We start from the raw sequence: 22,946 nt of genomic DNA, 5'->3' as shown, positions 1-22,946 counted from the left end.
TGAGGAGACTGGTTTCAGAAAAAAAAAATGACAAGACCTACATGAACTGATACAAAGTGAGATGGGAAGAACTGGGAGATCATTGTGCACAACAGCATACGACAATGTTGTAATGATGCTCAACTGTGAAAGATTTGGCTACTCTGCTCAATACAATGATCCCAGACAACTCCAAATGATAAAACACTATCCACCTCCAGAAAGAGAACTAATGGACTCTAAGTGCAAATTGAAGTATTATTTTATTGCTTTATTTTTTAACTTTTTATACAGCTAACATAGAAATATATTTTACATGATTTCACATGTATAATCGATACCATTTTGCTTGCCTTCACCAAGAATGGGTGGAGGTGTTGGAAGGAGAAAGAGAACTTGGAACTCAAAATTTGAAAAGAAAAGAAAGCTAAAAACAGGTAATAAATTTGAAAAAAAAACTGTTATGAATATATTAAGTGAGAGGAAGATGTAGGAAGGAATGCTGTAGGACAAATGACGGAGAGAAAGGATTTGAAATGTCACCAGCTTCCATCCTTGCCATCGAGCAGTCCATTGGTATGTTGTAATAGACTTTTAGAGGATTCAGTTTTATCTCTGACTCAGGAAAGGGCTATGGTGGGAGGCTACAGTCTTTTGGGGGTTGTGGTTGTGGTGCAACACAGTCAGTAGTTCCTTTGCTTGGAAACGGCCTGTAGCTTTCAGGTTCAAAGCCTCATAGTACACATGCAATCTGCAAGCTTGGATTCCTGAATGTGACATTGAAGATCCCGCTGTGGGGGAGGGCTAAGAGAACAGTTATAGGCAGAATATGTTAGGCCCAGCTTCTCTGTGTCTGACTCTGTCTCTCTGTCTTTCTCTGTCATTCTGTCCCTATCACCCTAAGTCTGTCTTGCCTTCTCTCCTCCCCTCTCTTCCCTCCCTTCCCCTCTTCTCCTCCCTTCCCTCTCCTCTCCTCCCCTCCCCTTTCATCTCCTCTCCTATCCTGTCCTCTCTCTTCTCCTCTCCTGTCCTCTCCTCTCTTCTCCTACCTTCCCCTCTCCTCTCCCTGTATCTCTCTGTCTCCTCTACCTGTTTTTCTTTTTCTGTATCTGTCTATCTCTGTCTATGTCTGTCTCACTCATTCTCTCTTTCTGAATTATTGTGAGATTTTCAGGCCATATTCCATTTTCCTTTCTACTCTGTGTCTCCCACTCTTGAAAAGTCAAGATAGCAGAGTAAAAGCTGAATTTTTCATAGCTTTCCTAATACACCAAAACAACCCAACAATATTTCAAACTAAATTCTGGGCAGGAAAGCCACAAATAAAAGTCGCAGTGAGTCATTTTCCCAAATTCAGCTACAGAAGCTCAGGCCAGTCATCCCCTCCAGGGATGAGCAGATCCCAACTGTAACATAAAATCCAAAATCAAGAAATAGGCTGGAAAAATGAGCAAACAACAAAGAACTTGGCCATTAAAATATCCTATGGTAACAAGGCAACTCAAAACACAAATTCAAAAGAAGACCATAACTTGAGTACATCCACAAGCAAAGCCTCAAAGAAGAATGCAGATTGGACATAAGCCCAACATGAATTCCTAGGAGAGTTAAAGAAAGAGATTTTTAAAAGAGCAAAAAAATGTGATTTTGAAAATCAAATAAGAGTGGTAGAGGAAAAATCAAGAAAAGATGTAAGAGCAATGCAAGAAAATTATGAAAAAAAGAATTAACAGCTTGTAGAAGAGGCACAAAGTTTTACTGAAGAAAATAACTCTTTAAAGACCCAAACTGACTAAATGGTAAAAGTATAAAAATACAAAGTAATTATTTTTAAAAGATCACAATTGTGTATCAAATTCTTTTCCTATTAAAAGGGAATACCTACCACATAGGTCATTCTTACCACATAGAATCCAAGGTCATATAGATATTTCATTTGTCTTTGGAAGAGATAGTCTATTTCTCCCCTGACTGGCTTCCTTCTCAATCTAGTGTTTGTGATCAGTCAACCTTATAATCTCTGCATCTCTTATCATCTACAAATACTTCTATGACTATTTATCTTAGGATTTTTGCTCCTAATCAAGGGAGGGAAAAGTCTTTAACTGGAAACCATGATTTCCGGCAATATCAAGTTTCAAAGTAAGAGCTCAAAATTTATGTATTTTAAAAAATCATTTTCCATCTTTCCTGGTGTTCTCACACAAAACTTTGATATACTACCCCCATTTTCTGTGTTAGGACATTGAAGTCTGGAGGGCAGTGTGGCATTTAATGGAAAGAATGTGGATTTTAAATTTAGTTGAGCACTGTGTTTATGTCCTTTTTCTGATTCTTATTGAACCCATGAAGCATAGGGAAGATCCCTGAAGAATATAAAGGAAGCATTGGAATGATTCTGAATTTTAAAGATGCAGTGAGTTGATATAAAAGATACATATGGGGAGGAGGAAGGTGATAAAAGATAAGACATGCTCCCTCAGCCAGGGTGAGAAATGGTCTACAGAAGATCCTTGAGTTTGGTTTTTAAGGCCTAGTTATTTGGTAGGGGTCTTCATCATCCAGATGGCTTTACTCTCTTATTGAACCAGGAAAAGGAAACAAATGGTAGCCTTGGCTGCCTGGCACAGGCCAGGCTGCTCAGCTCCAAAGTTATTGCTGATGGGGGAGAGGACAGACATATAGCTATTGTTTTTCTGTTTCTTCTCTCAAACCTGGTTTGCTACAATCCACGAGGATTACCTCCCTCCCAGCTCAGTTTAAGTCTGAACAAATCTCATGCTTGGAAATCAGAACTCCCATGTTATGCCTAGTTTGAAAAAAGAAGACATTATAAGAAAATGCTGCCTCTTAACATGCTTTCCATCCCTAACCACAATTCTTTCCAGATGCCCGAATGAGGTTGGTCAGAGTTTGTGCAAAGCTCTCCTGTGACATTTAGCTGCGGTTTTGAAACCCACGTTGCTAACTCTCAGTGTCCAATGATCTTGGGTCTTTTGCAGACCATGAGCATAAAGAGTCTGCCTGTAACCTTCTTGTGACTTTGGGTTCCAGCAGAGCCCTAACTTGGAATTCTGAAACATGGGCAAGAATGGAATCTGAGAGAATGGTAAGGATGGGACCTAGGGAGAGTTGATGAGACCGTTTGTGAGACAGCAGGGCCAGGGAGGAATTACCTGGACTCTAGAAAGACATCCGGGTCCCCAGGCTAGTAAGGACATGCCAACCTTTCCCATGATTGCATGGCTTTCCTGGTGGCTTTCCTGATTGAATGGCCCTTCCCCAGGGAGTATAGCCTCTATCTTTCTCACTCCCAAGCTTTCAGCATTGGCCTTCTATTACCCAATGTGGCACACTGGAAAAAGTGATGTTTCTAGAGTCAGAGTATCTAGGTTCAAAACCTACTTGGGTCACTGACTACCCGTGTGACCTTGGGCAAAATTATTCAAATGAAGAAATTGAACCAGATGACCACTGAGTTCCTTTCCAGCTTCAGAGCTTTGATTGTATGATTCTTGAACCTTTGAATTTCCAACACAAGGAAATGTGTGTGGGAAGGCTTGGTTATAATCTCTCCAGACCTTGGGAGGAAGCCTGTATGAGAGAGCAGGGAAAGTTACTTTAAACCAAAGACTACCATGACCAGATAGCTGGTGGTACAGCAGTAGTATGGGGCCACTATCCACTGGAAGGATTGGTCCTCTGATTTTTGCTGTCCTCAGCCCTCTCAGCTCTCCCTTCCTGTACTTCATATACTTTTACTCCCCTCTTCCCCTATACCTTTCACAGGTATGAAAACTTTTGTAGATATTCAATAAATTTTCCCTCCATTCACTTTAGAAATTAAGAATTGGCTGTCTAGAAGCATTTTTTATAGTAAACAATTTTTGCAGGGGGGGAAGGAAGGGCAGTTGGGGTTAAGTGACTTACCCAAGGTCACACAGCTAGTTCATGTATCAAGTGTCTGAGGCTGGATTTGAACTCAGGTCCTCCTGACTCCAGGGGCAGTGCTCTACTCACCATGCCACCTAACTGCCCCTAGAAGCATTTTTTAAAGCAAAAAGTTGTATTTTACCCAAGGTCCACTAGAAACTGAGGTAATGGATGCTTAATATAGATTAATAATAAGAAAAGCATTTATAAAGCATGATTTGCAACATGCTTGACAAATATCATTTCATTTTATCCTCACAAAACCTGGGAGAAAATGTTATTATAATCCCCATTTTATAAATGAAGAAACTGAGGGAAACAGAAGTTAAATGACTTGCCCAGGATCACACAGCAAGTGTCTGAGGCCAGATTTGAACTCAGACCCCACAGGGGCACCTTTACAGTGTTCTTCATCTGCTGAATCAGTTCCCTGTCAAAGACCCAGGTGATAGGTAGAATGAGACTATATGGATAGATGGTGGAACAGAATCTTTAAGAGAATATCCACAATGTAGATTTGAGTGGAAAGTCTCTATGGAAATGGTAGCAAGTTATTATTGGTTTAATGCTCAGTGTGAAGAGAACAATGAAAAATATGGCCTTCAAATTAGAGGTTGTGGCCAAGGAGGAGGAAGCTATCCCTGCATTAGATGCACGTTATAGGAAATAGAAGGATAATTTCCCCTCACCTCCCCCTACATATCTGTAGGATGCAAACTTCTTGAGAGCAGGGAGTGGTTTTGCCTTTGTTTATACCTGCTTCCCTTAGCATAGTGCTTGGCACATAGCAAAAGTTAATAAATGCTTGTTGACTGACTAATTGGTGGTTTGGTTGTTTTATAACAGCTGATGCCAGTAACTAAATGGTCTAATTCTAGCTATAGATAAAAAGCTTATAATGGTCAGAATCTCTTTATCTAGTTTTAAACTAGAAGTCATGTACTCACAGAGCTGGAAAGAACACTGGTGGAAATCAAGTCTAACAAATGGAAAAACTGAGGCCCAGTGAAGGGAAATAACTTACCCAAGGCCAAACAGCTAGTTTGTCACCAATTTGGGACTAAAATCCAGGTATCCTAGCTCTGAGTCCAGTGATTTTTCTTCTGTACTAGGACAGGGAAAGGCAGATTGTTAAATTTTCCACCATAAACTAGAGAGCTAAGTCTTCCATATCCAAACAGGGTACAGACACATCATCTAAGCCCCCAGGCCAGTATATAGCAATTAATTAACAAAAGTGTATTAAACACCTACTATGTGTCAGGTACAGTGCTAGCACAGAGCAGTACATAAATGCTTATTAAAAGGGATGGAATGGAATCTAGCCAGAAGATCTGCTTTTTCCATTAAGATAGAGGTACTGAAGGCTGGGTGCATCAAACTGTTTCTCTTCCAGAAAAAAATTTCTATGGCTGATCTCAGTCTTTGAAGAAGTTACTGGAGGTGAAGGATTAGCCCGAAAAAGAGCAAGGTAACAAATAAACATAGACCTTTGTTTTTCCTGCTACTTCCTTGTGACCATCCTTGATGAGGACTTCTCTGGTTGCTTCCAAGCCTTTGCCTTCCAGACATAAGTCCCAATTAGACTAGCATCATCAGTAGCAGCAATGAAGATTGTCAAAGCATCTACTGGGTGCAACATGCTGTGCTAAGATAGAGACACTGATATGTTGGAAATGCATGGGATTGGGAGTCAAAGGACCTGGGCTTACATCTTCTCTCTGTCCTTTACTACCTGTAGGCAACTGGACAAGCCATTGAATGTCTCAGTGCCTTCATCTGTAAGATGAGGAATTGGATTAGATGGCCTCTATGTCCCCTTCCAGTTCTAAATCTGTGATTCGATGACACAGTGCTAACCATGGTCATGACTGAGAGCATGGTCTTTGCTCTTTCTCTGAATGCTGTGCCAATCAAAACCTTGGCAGAAGGGGCTGGCAGTGGTAAGCACATTAATTGGATGAGATATGTGTCATCATGCAATCAACTGAAACCCTTATCTCAGAAGCAGGGAATGTCCCAGTTATCTTCACTATACTGGGCAGAATTTGCCTCTTGGTGGTTACTGCTGCAAAATGAAGGAAATGGGTATTTCAGGCATTAATATCTCTAATTTACAGAACTCAGTAAGATTAAGTGACTCACCAAAGATCACACAGTATCAGAGTCAAAATTTGAACTCAGCTATCCAGTCAGTCCAAGTCCCATCTTACCACACCTTGCTCCAGACCTCAATCTACCCAATGAAATGGGGTTATCTATGTCTATATGAGAGGGCATGAACCAAGTTAACTAAGTCGTTTAAACAAAATATTTTGATTTCCTTGTCCAAAACCCTAATGGAAGCATATGTTGTGTTGTTGAAAATCTTGTGTTTCAGCAAAAAAATCTTCATTTAAAAATGTGCTTGTCTTATTACCAGCAAAAATCTTAAAGTTGCTTCATAGAGGGCTGGGTAAGAGGATTTTTAGCACTGGATAAAGAAGGAATCCTGTCAAGGAAAATAAACTGCATCTTCTAAATTAAATAAAACATCTGTGTGACAGTTTGGATTCTGGGTGGTTATTTCCCAAGAAATATGACTACAGAGGTAGGGATAGAGGAGACAAATATGACAAAGTACTCGAATTCACCTGTGACTCCATGTTATTAAGAGGTCACTAGGGAACCATTACAGTAATATGGTGGGGGCAAAAGTCAAGTTGCAGAAATAAGAAGTGATTAGGTGCTGAGGAATTGGCAATAGAGAGTGTAGACCACCATTTTGAGACATTTGGCAATTATAGGAAGGAAGGAAAGGGGGAGAAATCTTGAGCATTTTTGAGGACGAGGGAGGGGTTTTTTTAAAGCGTTAAGTAGAAGTGTGCTGGAACTAGCTAGTATCAGAGCAAATCATTACATTTTTGCCATGAGCAGCTAAACCTCAGGAAATGGCAAACACTACAAATCAAGACTTGATTTAATTTTGTTGTTGCTGATTGTTAACTCTAGATTTTTAAAAAATGAAGGAAGAAATATAATGCAGATAGATCTTAAAACTGTCAAGTATGCATTTTTTTCAGAGAGCTGGTTATTAAATATTTATCAGCACATCCCTGGATAAAAGTAACATGATTATCTTTGTAGGGAGAAGAGAAAATGCCAGTGGAGACGAAAAGATTGAAGATGCAAAAAGGGAGGGATGCACTGATGGATCAGAGCCTTGGAAGAGGAAGGAGGAGATAGCATCAAGATCACAGGTGGAGATGTTGGCTTTGATGGGGTTGGAGGGCAGGGGTTTTCCATTTTCCAAGACAATAGGTGAGGAACAGAAAATGTTTGGAAGATACCAAACAAGTTTCAGGTAGAGGGGACCAAAGATGAGAGCTCGTGCAACATAACTGTTTTCAGTAACATAAAAGGTAAAATTACATGCTGAGAGAGAGAGGAGAGTGGGAGTGAGATAATTGAAGGGAGGCTTTTGAAATGGGTCTTTAGGGAAGGAAACCACTAGCAGCTGCGGATGGAGGGGCCAGCAAAAGCCTTGGTAGAAGGTGATACTTAAGCTAAGTCTTAAAGGGAACTGGTGATTTCAAGAGATGGAGTTGGGTCTAGGGACCTGAATTCTAGTTCCAACATAGTCAATGACTAGCTATGTGACCTCAAAAAAAAATCACTTAACTTCTCATGGCTTCAGTTTCTTAAACTTTTAAATAAGAATATGAATAACACCTAATTAATTCAAAGCAATACACAGCAAAATGGGTTGCTGTGAGGATGAAATAAAATTGTGCATGTGAAAGTCTTTTAAAAAGCATGGTGTTACATAAATATTCATATTATTATGATCCTTCTAGGAAAATGGAAAATATCCATCTCTCTCTCTCTCTTCTCTCTCTCACTCTCTCTCTTTCTCTGTCTTCTATCTATCTATCTATCTGTCTGTCTTTCTATAATTTCAGGTGGTTACTTTTTTTCCTGGAGCACCCAAGCAATAGAAATAAGGAGGTAAAGTTTAGATGATGAATTTTAAAACAATGATAAAATTAATGCAAGTAATTACTTTTAAGAGGGAGAAAAATGTTCTGATCCTTTTACTTTCGAAGTGGACATCTTCTTGGTCCACTTAAAAAAACATTTATTTAATTAAACTCCCTGTATCAAGAAGAGACACATACTAATTTAAATTGAGGGGGTATTGAGTGATGAGTAGGGGGATGTCTCTCCTAATTTGATTAATTGCAACAGGTGAAAAACCAGTAGACTCCCTGATCTCTCAGACCTGAAGTTTATGAGCAGAAAACGTTTTGTGCCAAATTTTCTGAATGGCCTCAAGAAATCAAAATGAGAGTCCCTTTGATTAATAAACATGAAGAAATGTCATCTTATTCCCCAAATTCTGAAACATCCCAACAACTCCTACAGTTTCCTGGCAAGCTCAAAAGCTTGAGATAACGGTGATTTACACTCTGAAAGACGAAGTTAGGAAACCCAGGTCTTGAGAACAGCTGCTAATAAGAAAGTAGAAAGGATTTCAGCAAAAAAGAGGAAAAAAATCTTGAAATGACTTCAGGCTTATGTAAATTTTAAAATTACTACACCAGCTACACAATCCACACTGACTGCTGTGAAGATATAATAACAGAGGTTCAATGGAAAGTAGAGAAAAGAGAAAGCCTTCTCCTTTTTCACTGAGGTTGTGGGGGTGGGGGAGAGGTAAGGGAGGGTCCTATAGTCATGGAACTGTACATATGATGCCAGAATTTTCTGATGTGTTCACTAATTTCATGGAAAATATTTCCTCTTCATTTATTCTTGTTATAAAGGATGGTTCTCTAGAAGAAGGAAACAGAAGGGATCTATTGAGGAAAGGAGATGATTAAAAAAACCACTTCAACATCTGGCTTTAGAGAGTGTTTTAAGGTTGATTCTTATAATAACTCTGAGGTGGGCGCAATTATTATCCCCATTTTTTCAGACGAGATAACTGGACTTGCCCAAGGTCATGCAGTAAGTCTCTACGGCAGAATTTGAACTCAGGTCTTCCTGATTACAAGGCCAACATTCTCTCCTATCTACCCCTATAATTGAAAAAAATCCTTAAACCAAGAAAGAAAAGTTTTTAAAAGTAGCATAGCTTAAGCAATCAAAGGAAAAGGGACTATCAAGACTTAATAGGAGGTCCGCAGCATTAAACGTTGCAGAAGCCTTGGAAGATGAGGCCTCTACCATTGGAAAGAGCTCTGGACTTGGAGAAGAGAATGACCTTGGGGCAAATCTGGCCTCCAACACCTCTTAGTTGTATGACTCTCCCAAGTTACCGAATGTTAACATCACTTACTTTCTCTGAGTAACAGTTTCCTCATTTCCATAATGGAAACACCCATTTTAGTGGTATTAATTTTCCAGGGTTGTTGTAAGGATCAAATCATACATAATACATGTGTATATATAATGTATACCATACTGTATATAAAAGCAGTGTGTAAACTTCAAAGTGCTTTAGAAACATTAGCTATTAGTTGAGTAGTGGATAGAGATCTAGCCTTGAAGCCAAGAAGACCTGGGTTCAAGTCTCACCTCTGACCTATGCTGGCTGTTTGATCCTAAAACACTTGACTCTCAAGGCTCTAGGCTGCTCTCTGAGACTAGAAGTTGCAGAGAAGGTGCCCTCTCACATCAGCAGAGAAAGTCTCCTGACCCAGGCATTCCCTGTACCGATGCAATCACAGATCCAGTCCCTGGCCAACCCATGCTGTTAAGCAGTGAGTGGTAGAGAAGGTTGATAGTTAGAGAGAACAGCAAGAAATTACCGTATTTCCTCATGTGTAAGATGCACCTTAATTTTGGGCCCTGAAATTTGAAAAAAAAAGTGTATTTCATAAAGTTATTGAACTCAAATTTTATTCATCTGCTCAGAGCTTTCAGGCATCTTTTGGGCAAGTCTGTGTGCATGCTTAGTCCATTCCGTTTCCTGAAGCACCAGTTGTGTCCTCCTTTGAAATCAGTAACTTCTTTTTCATCAGCAATTCTTGCCTCACGCTGAACCAACTTTGTGGACACAGGAATTCCAATTGCCCTTTGCTCTTCAATCTGTATCTTCAATTCCCTCTCTAAATCAGGCCATATTGCTGACTTGCCTCTCATGGCCTTCTTCTCCTGTGGCATTTTTAGTAGGGTTTCTTCTTCCCATAGACCCTCTCGGATTGTTTTCTCAGTTGGAGGAGGACCAAACTTACATTCAGCAGCACGATTTCCATTCATTTTTGGGAACTGGATCACTTTTAACTTGAATTCAGCACTGTACAAAAATCTTTTCTGAGCCATTTCTGGGCAGAACGTGCCAAAATGTAACCTAATATACTGGTAACAAATGCGAAACGATGAGCGCAAAGACAACACGGGCGAAAAAGCAAGAAATGCTAGTAAAAATATCTACAACAGGGGCATCTAGATGGTGCAGTGAGTAGAGCACTAGCCCTGAAGTCAGGAGGACCTGAGTTCAAATCCAGCCTCAGACACTTGACGCACTTACTAGCTGTGTGACCTTGGGCAAGTCACTCAACCCCAATTGCCCTGCCTTCCCCCTGCAAAAAAAAAAAAAAATAAATAAATCCACAACAATGAGTGCAAAAACAAGTGCAAAAAAGCAGGAAATGCAAGTTAAAAAAATCTACAACCACTGTACGAGATGCACCCAGTTTTTAGACCCCAAATTTTTCGAAAAAGGGTGTGTCTTATACATGGGGAAATACGGTATACATATGTAGATATATAATAATGTATATAAATAATAAAAGTAAAAAGGAATTATATACTTAGATGTGTCTAAGTTATAATATAATATAAGCATATAATGATGTATATAATAAAAAATAAATGATACAAGTAGAAAGGAATTATATGCATATATGTATATAATATACATGTATATGTATATTTATATGGCATGTTTATATATTATGTATTACACACATACTGAACATATATACATGATATAGAAAATATTGCATATAAATATTATATATGAATATGCATATGTATTCATATTTGTATAGTGCATATTTATATTGTATATAAATTGTGTGTCATATATATTAATATATGTATATTTTATAGAAATCTACATGTATTATATATACCATGTGTGTGTTTATGTACTTTCTGTGCACTGTATGATGCTGCCCATCAGGTTCTTCTGCTCCATATGTGTGTACACACACATGTGCATACATACACACACACACACACACACACACACACACACACTCCTGTATCAGAAGGACCTGGTGGACAGCATCGTGCATCGGAATGAGGGCTGGTCTTGGAGTCTTGAAAACCTAGATTCTAATTCTGCACTTAGCTTCTACTAGTTATGTGACCCTGTGGGCAGGTCACTTAATTTCCATAGCCTCATAGGGCAATCCTCTAAGACTAAAAATGAGTAACAGATGAGTTACTGAACTGCGCAGAAGGAGGGAGATTCCACCTGGGGTTTCCCAAACTTATGAAATATTTAAAAAGAAAAAAAAAAGATAGACTTGAATATACTTGTAGGCAAGGAAGAAGGGGCCAGGAGAATGGGGGATATTGAGGGTGAAAGGGAACATGGCAGTAATTGATAGAATAAAGCTCCCTAAAAGATAGGACCAGCATTTGGAGGGGTTAGCTTTGGCGAGGAAAAGGAGCACTTCACATCTGAAAGCAGAAGGAAGAAAAATGGTTGGAAGATAGTAGACAACTTTTAATTTATGCGGGTGGGCAGATGAATGATCTCAGGGTAGATGGCCCCAGTCTTCCTAGTAATGTAAGGTGTGAGATCATTTATTAAAAAGAAGAGCTTAGAAGTGTGGGTAGAATCAGGGGCTTGAGGAGTAAGGAAAGTTATTTCAAATGTAGGTAGATGTAATGGGACTTTTGGGGGTGGTACCAAAATGTCAGAGTAGAGAAAGAACTCAGCTGAGCCCTCCCAACATTCCCCTTCAAACAACTTTTAAAATAATGCCTCAAATTGAATTCTGGAATAAGGTCAGAGTGAGACATTCTACCAGTCCTATCAATGTAGGGGGTTGGAAAGAGACATTTGTGACACGGGAGTGGAGGCTGGTCTGAAGCTCACATGGATGAAACACCAGGTAGCAGCCACAGCAGAAACAGCAGCTTCAAGAGCTCTCCAGCAAAAGATAATAAGGGGACCTGGCAACTGGCCATAGAAAGAATGCAAAGGAGCCCTGTTCTAGCACTGGACACAGAAACAAATGCTGTTTGGGAAGTCCTTCACACATACCTGCTTCTGGGTCATAATTCAAAGGCAGAAAGAAACACTGTTGGTCAAGAGGAAGTGAAAGCTCTGAGCATTGCTTTTGGTCACAAGGGAAAATAGGTCCAGGAGAGATAATTTAAGAATTATCGAACTACCCGAAAGCCCTAATCAAAGGAAGAGCCTAGACATCATATTTAGAGAAATTATTGAAGGAAATAGCCCCAATGTCCTGGAGCCAGAGGGAAAAATAGAAATTGAAAGAATCCACTGATCACCACCTGAAAGAGATCCCAAAATGAAAACTTTTATGAATATTTTACTCAAATTTCAGAACTCAGCAAAGAGATAATACTTCAAGCAGCTAGGAAGAAACTATTCAAATACTGTGGAGTCATAGTCAGGATCACAAAAGATTTAGCAGCTTCCATGTTAAAGAGTGGAAGGCTCCAAATATGATATTCCAGAAGGCAAAAGAGCTGGAAATACAACCAAGAATAACCTCCCTAGAGAATTTGGAACTTGAAATTTAAAAATAAAGCTAAAATTATTTATATGCATTTGGGAAATATTTAATGAAATACATATACATACATACATATGTATGTATGCATGTATGTGTGTGTGTATATATATATATATATATATTTAAATAGTAGCTGTAATGTCTATTTCCTCCACAAAGAGTGATTTGATCCCGCTTAGTCACTTTAACACTCACTCAGAGATACTCATCTGTTACCTATGGTCTCAGAACAACCACAAAGCCATTCTCCAACCATTTTCAAAAATATGGCCAAGATTTCCTCCCTTGTGACAAGATGGTGTCATTCAGATAGAGAGATATCAGACCATGGAGTGGACCTTCCAAGAGAACTGTTGCCTTCCTCTAATATCATTTTTCATGCTGACACTGTTTCATTGTTTTGGGCCACCTAGCTCCAGGCTGATGGGAATGAGTGTAACAGCAATGATCCTGGATTTTGTGGAATGAATCCAAGGTTTCTACCAAAAAAGGAAAACCTTAATGACAGTCAGCCTCTGGAGCAGAAGCCTCAGGACTGTTGGTCTGCTTTTTGGTTATGGCTGGGAAGATTTATCTCCCCAACAGAAATCAATGATCTCTAAGATTTCTTCTAGCTCCGATATGCTATATATTCATGCTACAGAGTTTCAAATAATATTTAAGTGCACAAACAAACTGATATGCTTCATGCAGGGAACTCCCAGTATGGGAAATATCTCTACCAGTACTGGTCTCGAGCCTTCTGTAACTTTGTATAGTACGACGTAGCATCATAGAACCATTGATTTAGTGTTGGATGGGATATCAGAGAACCTAGTTCAACTGCCTTATTTTACAGATAAGAAACTGATGCCCAGAGTGGCCATATGACTTAATAACTAAGATCATATGAATAGTAAATGACACAGTATTTCCCATGTATACGCCATCCCTCCTAGGTCTGACATGTCTCATCTTTCTTCCACATGATAGCCATTCAAGATTTTGAAGATATCTATCATGATCCTACTGGATTTTCTCAAAATTTAATCACTCCCAGTTCCTTCAGTCTTTGTATGTCATGGGCCAAAGGTTCTTGAGCATTCTGGTGGAACTTGGGTTGTTCTCCAGTTTATCCATGTTCTTCCTAAAAGGTGTCCGGTACTCCATTTGTGCTCTGACCAAAGCATATACGTGGAACTATTAACTGGAATTCTGAAGGCTATACTTCTTTTGACACAGCTCAAGGTCATTTACTCCTTTTGGATGTCATATCTTACTGATGATTAATATTGAGCTGGCAGTCTGCTACAAACCTCAGATACTTTTTTTAAATCACAACACCTAACCACATGCGTACCCCTGCCTTAGACTTGTAATATCTCTTTTTACACAGCGGAGATCTAGAGCTGGAAGTAACCTCAGAAGCTGTCTAGTCCAACCACTTTATTTCATAAATGAGGAAACCAAGGCATAGGCAGCTTAAATAACATGACCAAGATCACAGATGTAGGAATTAGAGGTGGAATTTGAACTGAGATTCCTTGTATCCCAAGCTAGCAGCCTGGCATCTTTGTTTACCCAGGGAAAATAATTGGCCTTGGGCAGCTAGATGGTCTGGTGGATAGAGAGCTGAGTTTGGTGTCCAGAAGTCCTGAGGTAAAATCAATCCTCAGACACTTACTTAGATATTTTGATCCTAGGCAAATCACTTAAGCTGTCTGCCTCAGCTTTCTCAACTTAAAATGGGGATAATAATGGTCCCTACATTCCGAGGCTGCTGTGAGGCCCACAGGAGATAGTATTTGCAAAGTGCTTAGCAGAGCATTGGGCATATGGTAAATACTTAATAAATGCTTTTTTCCCCTTCCAGAACAAACTTTTTTTTCCCTGCAATGTTCTGACCCGACCCTGATACTCTCATAAGCCAATGGCTTTAATCAACCATTCACTTTATTTGGCCTTTCAGAACTTTGGAATTCAGAGAAGTTTCTGGACAATTATATCTGTTTGGGATCTTTCTTAGAGGAGGAGAGCATTCTGATAATGTATTTCACCAAGTGGGTGAAGCATTAGCCCAGGATACTCATAAGTGAATGTCATTTTTCACACTAAAAATCTGAACTGTGCACATTCTTTTTAGCTGGGCCCCGGGAAGTCTTGTTTGCTTCACTCAGGCACTTCCCAAGTAAGCAGCTGGATTAAGGGGATTATCTCCCTAAAATAACAATTTAAACCCTTGCCACTTGAGCTCCTTTCCCTCACTACTGAAAGGAGTTCTGCTGTTTCTTCCTTAAATTCAGGAGAAGGAAGCAGGGAGATGGATACCCAGGCACCTGGTGGGCTTTGGGTTCGTTTCCATTTATCACAAGCAAAAAACCCTGAATTATGAGTTTGGGGAGCTCCAGAGGGCCTTCATCTATAGCTGTCATCTTCACTTGAGAAAGTCAGTTTCCAGATACAAAGCAGAGTAGTCATCAGGAGATCAACAACCTTTGAAGGAAGACCAAAGGGGATTTTTGCATGCTTTGGTGATTCTCAAATGAAAGAGGGTGAGAGTGCCATGGATATCTTGGTCAAGTGAGCAATGATTTGTAACTAGTAATATTTGCTTTTCTTCCCAATGATGAGTGAATCCAATGCTTATCAGAGGGGAAGTACCTAAAATAATGAGATTTGTCATTTCTCAAGGCCTTCAACGTTTGCAAAGTGCATAATGTTATCTATCACTTGAGTGAAATGTGGAAGTATGTACTACGGTAGTTCTATATCCGTTTTAAAGATAAGAAATTGAGGCTCAGACAGGCTACATGACTAGCTTAGATTAACAGAAAGTAAATGTGTGATAGGGGAAGGGAAAAAAAGGAAAAAAAAATTATAGCTTTGCTTGCTATTTGTCCTTTATTCTCGAAGAGGACTGTGACATCAGGGAGGTGATGCCATGGCATGCATGTGAAATGGATTTAAGTGAAACAGGGCTGTGCAAAGTCATCAGCCTCACTTTCTCCTCCTCCAGAACTATCTGGGTCCAGTGGATAGATATGGATCAGGACAATTGGAGATGGCCCAGGATGCAGTAGGGGTCCTTAGCCTTTTCAAGCTAAGGTCTTTAACAGTTTGACAGAGGCAAGGCTTATTCACTGATTAAGGCTTAAAGAAAATGAGGCAAAGAATGGCCTCTTTAAAAAAAATAGATCTAGAAGGGGAAGACCCTCAGGGTTTCTGGCCAAAACAGAGACAATTTACATTCATTCTGAGTGAATCAGGGCCCAAACAGTGACTAAGTAGGTCTTTGTCTGGGACCAGAGCGATTTAGGATTGAGGTTGGTCTTTAAGAAAAAAAATAATCTTTATTACTGAATAACCTTAATGGCCACCTCCTCAGTCAAACAGAGACTTGTTAAAGACCTTAGCTTAAAAAGTCCAAGGACTCCCATTACATCTTGGGCCATCTCCAGTTGTCCTGATCCATGTCTAGCCACTGGACCCAGATGGCTCCGGAGGAGAAAGTGAGGCTGGTGACCTTGCACAGACCTCCATCACTTAAATCCAATTCACTTGCATGTCATAGCATCACCTCCCTGAAGTCACGGTCTTCTTTGAGAAGGAAGGCCAAATAGCAACCTCTGTGAGTAGAGAAGGAGCTGCCCACTAGGGACCAAGCTCCCAATTTGGCAACACGGCTTCCTTCCTTCTTTCCTTTCCTTTACTTCCTTCCTTCCTTCCTTTCTTCCTTCCTTCCTTCCTTTCTTCCTTCCTTCCTTCCTTCCTTCCTTCCTTCCTTCCTTCCTTCCTTCCTTCCTTTCTTTCTTTCTTTCTTTCTTTCCTTCCTTCTTTCTTTCTTTCTTCCTTCCTTTCTTCCTTCCTTCCTTCTTTCCTTCTTTCCTTCCTTCCCTCCTTCCTTTCCTTCTTTCTTTTTCTTTCTTTCTCTCTTTTTTCTTTCTCTCTTTTTTCTTTCTTTCTTTCTTTCTTTCTTTCTTTCTTTCTTTCTTCCTTCCTTCCTTCCTTCCTTCCTTCCTTCCTTCCTTTCTTCTCTCTCCACTTGATAGTTCAATTATATATTTAAAAGGAATACCAAGTTGTACATAATAAATTAGCAGTTTCACATTCAATCATCTTTTCATTATAATGTTATGGAAATGTGTTTTATTCCATCAATTAGAAATAAAATATTTTTTAAAAGAAAATAAACGTCATAGGTAGAAGATAAACCTAGGCTTTATCTGTTGCCAGGTCTGGAGATCCTTTCAACACACAACATCATGACCTAAAGAATGGTGGCACATAATGTATGCCAAGGAATGCATCTGAGGCAAATTGTGGTACCCACAGTTACCATCAGCAGTCACTGGTAGTGCCCACAGTCACCAACAGCAATCATTGGTACATTCATTCTATATTATTTTTCTCTCTCTCACTTTGTTTCTCTCCATCTATCTCTCTTATACCCTTTTCTTTCCCCTCCCCCTCTCTGTCTCTCTCATCCATTTTCTCCTTTCTTAATCTCTTTTTTCACTTGCATTGCTTTTGCTCTCTCTTTTTATGTATTAAATACTCAGAACTCACTCTTCCAGAGCTAAGCCAGCTATATCTTCCCCTCAGGGCTCCTGGCATCCTTGAAGGGTCAGGGTGTTTTTTTCCACAAATTCTATTGACTTTATCCTGGATTCCTGTGTGGTTCTCCTCCCACCCCCTACTGTTAATTACCAGCGACAAACCCCCCAGTTCCACAAAACAAATTGGCATCAATTAGCTTTTACAATGAGATAGTTACTTTGAATGTCAAGAATAGAGGTATTAACATTCTCCTACCAATACCTAGGGGCATACACTCTCTCATCTATATGACCACTCTCACTGGGGACAATGAGTTCAGACAATGCAATTTCCACATATTTGGTCTCACCAAGTTTCCACCCAAAGGAGTCACAGCTGCTGGATGAGACTGCATCTCAGCTATAAATAATCAAGGTCTGGAAGGTAGGTCCTTGTGGCTTTGAAGTTGGACTGCCTGGCTATGAAATCCAGCAGACTCTACTCCAAGATCTTTTGGTAGCTTGCTCTTTTGACTCTTTGAAGCTTACAAGGTTATAGCTATCTTCAATCTCCTTCACTCAAGAGGAAGAAAGTATGGACCAAACAGAAACGAAAGCAAGAAGAGGACCATGATCTTTTGGCTTTATGCTGGCTCTTAGAAAGGGACAAGTGCCAGCAAATCCAGAAATGTGCCTGACCAGGAGCCTGGTGCCTTTTTGAATGTACCTCAGTTCTATCTTCATAACCAGCCAAAAAGCTTCTCTTCATCATGTGGCTAGCAGACCAGAATCAGTTACCAAATGTCTATGAATGCTCTAAATCTCTCGGAAGCACTTAATTACCCAGCCTGGGGGATTATATCATTTAACCACATCGATGCTTACTCACCAGATTCCCTTTATATTTGGTTCTGGCAACCTTATTCTAGGGAACATATTAACATGGCGGGATAGGCTTACCGGAGACAATAAAGATAATGGGGGGATTTAAATCATGCTGTATGGAGATCTCCTCAGAGCCCCTACCCCTCAACTTTCATTCCCAAGTGGATCCCCAAGAGAGCAAATGATTATCCCCAGTGCAACGTTCTCTGAGGATCTACGTTCCTAGAACAATGACTCCTGAGCTTCCATCTACCTGTTTGCTTACCACTGATATTCAACGAGCAGACACAATTAACTCAAAGAAAAAAAAAACATTTACTGGGCAGCTAAGTGGCACCAGGCCTGGAGTCAGGAAGACTCATCTTCCTGAGTTCAAATCTAGCCTCAGACAATTGCTAGCTATATGATCCTGGGCAAGTCATTTAATCCTGTTTGCCTCAGTTCCTCATCTGTGAGATGAGCTAGAGAAGAAAACCCCAAATGGTATCACAAAAAGTCAAACATGACTGAACAAAAATGCTTTTGTGAGTAGGAACAGAAACTTCAAAATACCTTCCCCCCTATAAATCTGGGATACACTTTCCCACAAATACACACATCAGTGGGGAGTAGAAAGTGGGAAGTGAAGTACTTTGGCAGTTGGGCACACACTTAGGGAACACATGTGACAAATGTAACTTACACCCCTGGAATTGAAGGAACCTGAGGCCCTTTCTCTTCTCATACTGCTCCCATATTGCCCTTCCCTACCCCAGGCACAGTGTGTCTGCTTGGTATGTTGCTTAGTTGGGCTCCCCTGGCCTTCTCCTCTCTTAAGCTCAACTCCTACCTATCAGGGCTGATTGTCTACTGAATCCATACTTGGCACTCTTTCCATCCAGAAGTCATGCTCCTTGGATCTGCCTCTACTGAATCTTTTTCTATAGAGCTGGTAAACTGGCTCTGTAAAGGCCACCCACATGTTGCAAATCATCAGCCAACCAATGGAAATCTATCTATCTAATGCCATTGATCTTGCATGAAGATTTCTTCAGACCTAATAAAGGCCCAACAAAGAGTATAAACCCTTCTTTATACTTTTAAAACCTGAACACCCTGTTTTCTCTTTTCTCTTTCCTTTATGTGATTATATCAGTCATCTTAGAGGTATAGAATAGATTGATCAGGGCATCTCTTCTCCAATTATACATAAGAAGATCAATTGAAGGGATTGGAGATATTTAACCTGAATACAAGAATAATTAAGGCAGACTTGTTAACTGTCTTCTTAATGAGAAGAGGTATTCTACTTGTTTTACTGGCTCGATGGACCATACACTCCGAATGAGCCAACAAGGTGATGATAGCTGCCAAAAAGTAAATTTGATCCTTCTTGTAAAAAAAATCCTAACCTATGATTTCATTTAGAGAAAGGGAACTCCCCAAGGGGAAACTCCCTGTATTGATACAAAGAGGTAATTCATCCCCAGCTTAGAGTCTAAGAGAATTCCCTGGGTCACTGAAAGGTGAAGTGAATTGTCCCTGGTCACACAGCTGGCATTTGCCAAAGGCAGAAGTAGAATCCAAGTATTCTGGACTCTAAGAACCACCTCTATCTTTTAGAGTTTAGACCATGATACTGCTCAAATTTGACCTCATGCTTCTTCAATAGTAGTCTGATATTCAGAAGGAAGGAGGTGATAGTCTAGTTGTAATCTGAATTATTTAGACCATTTCTGGGACATTGCACTTAGTGCTGAATGATATTATCTGGGAGGAAGAGGAAGTGGGATTGACAAAGTGAAGCATGAAAAGAAAGTGACTAGAATGGCAAGGGCATTGGAGTCCTCCATCACGTCCCAGAAACATCTTTATCCTGGATGATGACTTTAGCCCTGGAATTCCCACCTAGGACATACCTTCATCCCCTGTGGTACCTCCCTTGGATTGGATGGCTCCTTTTAAAAATTCCATTTAAGAAGAGTACACTGGCCAGTCATCTTTTCATTTCTAATCAGATTGCAGATTCATCCAACATGCCCCAACAATGGGCATTTTCACCTCCCCTTTTTTCACTTTTCTTTTGTGTTGTTTTCCCCCATTAGAATGGAAGCTCCTTGAGGGCAACAACTGTCTTTCTTTTTTCTTGAACATAATAAGCTCTCCATAAATGCTTGTTGTCTGTTTGAAGAAACTATAGCTGTTTTGCCAGAGAGCATTGCTAGGGAGACTGTTATTGATGGGGATAAGGAGGGATGAACTGGAGACTCTGGCACACTTGCTGGGGAGGCTGACATTGGGTAAAGAAGTCCAGGTAGGGCCAAACAAGACCTCATTAGGTTCTGTTTTTTTTTTTTCCTCCTGCAGCATTGAAAATCCTTTTGGTTTCCTCTAATTTGGCTGCCCTGGGGCAAAATCCTAAGTAACCTACCCCAGGTATGTCTACCATGGGCAATGTGCCAGATGTCTGTGTCTTTAAGCATTTTACAATGCTTAGTTGTTTTACCCATTCTTCCCACCATACACAATGAAAGACGGGTATTTTTATTTTACTGTCATGTGAGAGAGTTTTGGAATACTTATGTATAACCACATACAGAGGAGGGGAATTGCCCCACAGTGCATTCTTAGAACTTGTGGGAATCTTTGTAAGGCTTCTGAAATGTCACTCTGTAGGAGAGGAAAAGATGGGGAGTCCAATTAGACCTTAAGGGTCTAATGGCAAGTATGTGTGGTACATAGAGCACTGATCTGGGATTAGAATTCCTAGATGCCAGGCTTATCTCCAACACCTACTAGCTAAGTGATCTTGGACTGAATCATTTAACTTTTCTAAGCCCTCATTTCTCCACCCATTCTCCATCTATAAATTTGGGGTAATAATATTTGTTCTATTACCCACAAGGTTGTGCTGAGGAAAGGACTTTGTTAACAACCAAAGTTTATGTAGAACATGAAAGTTTAGAAAATGCTGTACTAACTTGGGGCAGTTAGGTGGCACAGTGGATAGAGCAGTTGGTTTAGAATCAGGAAGACTTATTTTCTGAGTTCAAATCTGGCCTCAGACACTTACTAGCTGTGCGACTGTGGGCAAGTGACTTAACGCTGTTTGCCTTAGTTTCTTCCTCTATAAAATGAGCTGGAGAAGGAAATGGCAAGCCACTCCAGTATCTTTGCTAAGAAAACCCCTAATGGGGTCATGAAGAGTTGGACACAAGCAAAAAATGACTAAATTGTGACAAAAACTTAGGATATAGCCATTAAAAGAAATCTCTTTGAGTAAACTACACCAAAAAATAACACTGATAATATTGTATTATAGCATATTATAATCTATTAAGGTTTAATTACACTAAGACTGTTGAGAAACCCTTTATTTCTTTGCAAATATTAAAGCGCTGTTAGCTGTAATTGACGGAATTCTTTCTTCATCACGGCCCTGTCAATAGTAGCCAAAGAATTAATATTTCTTTTTTATAGATGAAGAAACTAAACTCCAAGAAGTTATAATGAAACATAGTCATGCCAAGTTTTAAAATTAACTTTCTTTGCAATGACCCTGTGAGGTAAATAGGACAAGTATTATTAACCCCATGTTAAAGATAAAGAAAGCAAGGCTCAGAGATTTGCCCAAGAGACATGGATAAGATATGGCAAAGAGGCAAAGCCTGGCTTCCTAACTCCAAGTCTAGCATTCTCCCTGCTGGACACTGTGTCCATTAGCACACACTCTAGGTGATTTGCTTTGGTTGTTTTTATCTGCTTCAGTAAGTTTCTATTGAAACACAACTTCTGGAGGCTTGAATGTCCCCTCCCCGCCCCCTCCCCAAGAACCTCTTTCAAGTGACAGAGGAGAGAAAAGAGATGAAGAGGATTAATAAGGAATATACAGAAACATTTTGTAAGATCTGAGGGAAAGTCATAAGATATATTTGCTATGAGAAGGTAATAACGCTGTCATTTACTGTTTTAAAAGTCTATCAATATCAAATTGTCTAATAGAAACTGCATTGGAGTCAAAGAAACCCCAAGTCTTGGAACTGAAGGGCCTCTCAGAGGTCAGGTAGTCCAACCAATTTGTTGCTTTGACAAGGCCTGGAAATGGTTACCCAGCTATCCTTGCAGGCCTCCAATGGTGGGAAGTGGGGGGAGGGAGGAAATATGGACCCATTACCTCTTTTTAAAAATGATTGTATGTGTTTCCATCAGCAGTTCTGCTTACTTCGACTCAACCAGAGCTACATGATCTCTCCCCTCCTAGGAGAAGCTGATCACCTGAAATTTCATCACTGTACAGAATGACTCAGATTTTGATACTTTATACCTTCTCAACTCACGTTCAGTTGCCTTTTCCCTCTGATTGGAGGGCTAGAGGGTGAAGAACTAAACTCTCGCTTCATAAAAGGTTCACAAACTTCCTGCTAACTCCATTTGTCATTAGAGACTTTACTAGGCTTTATCTCCATGGAATAACATGAATCTTATGCTCTCTCCACCCTCTGGAATGTAATGCTAAGGAAGCCTGGAGAGTTTGGCTTTAGCCAAATTAGGAAGCACCATAAATGCCAAACATTTTGTATTTTATTCCAGATACAAATAGTAGGCGGTGGAACTTCTACAGAAGGGATATGACATGGTCAGACTTAGACTTTAAGAATATCAATTTGGCAACTTTGTGGAGGATGGATTAGAAAGAAAAAAGATTAGAGCAAGGAGACCAACCAAGAGGCTATTGGAATGCTCTAGTCTAGTGGGGAGCTCCTAAACTAGGATGGCGGCCATCTGAACGGAGAGAAAGAGATAAGTACAAGAGATTTGGGGAGACAGAATCTAGAAGACTTGATAAGCTAGAAAGGGATAAGTGGAAGCAAAAAAAAATCAAGGATGACTT

The sequence above is a fragment of the Trichosurus vulpecula genome, chromosome 8 (assembly GCF_011100635.1).
Source record: "Trichosurus vulpecula isolate mTriVul1 chromosome 8, mTriVul1.pri, whole genome shotgun sequence".
Lineage (NCBI taxonomy): Eukaryota > Metazoa > Chordata > Mammalia > Diprotodontia > Phalangeridae > Trichosurus > Trichosurus vulpecula.
This window is presented reverse-complemented; position numbering follows the sequence as displayed.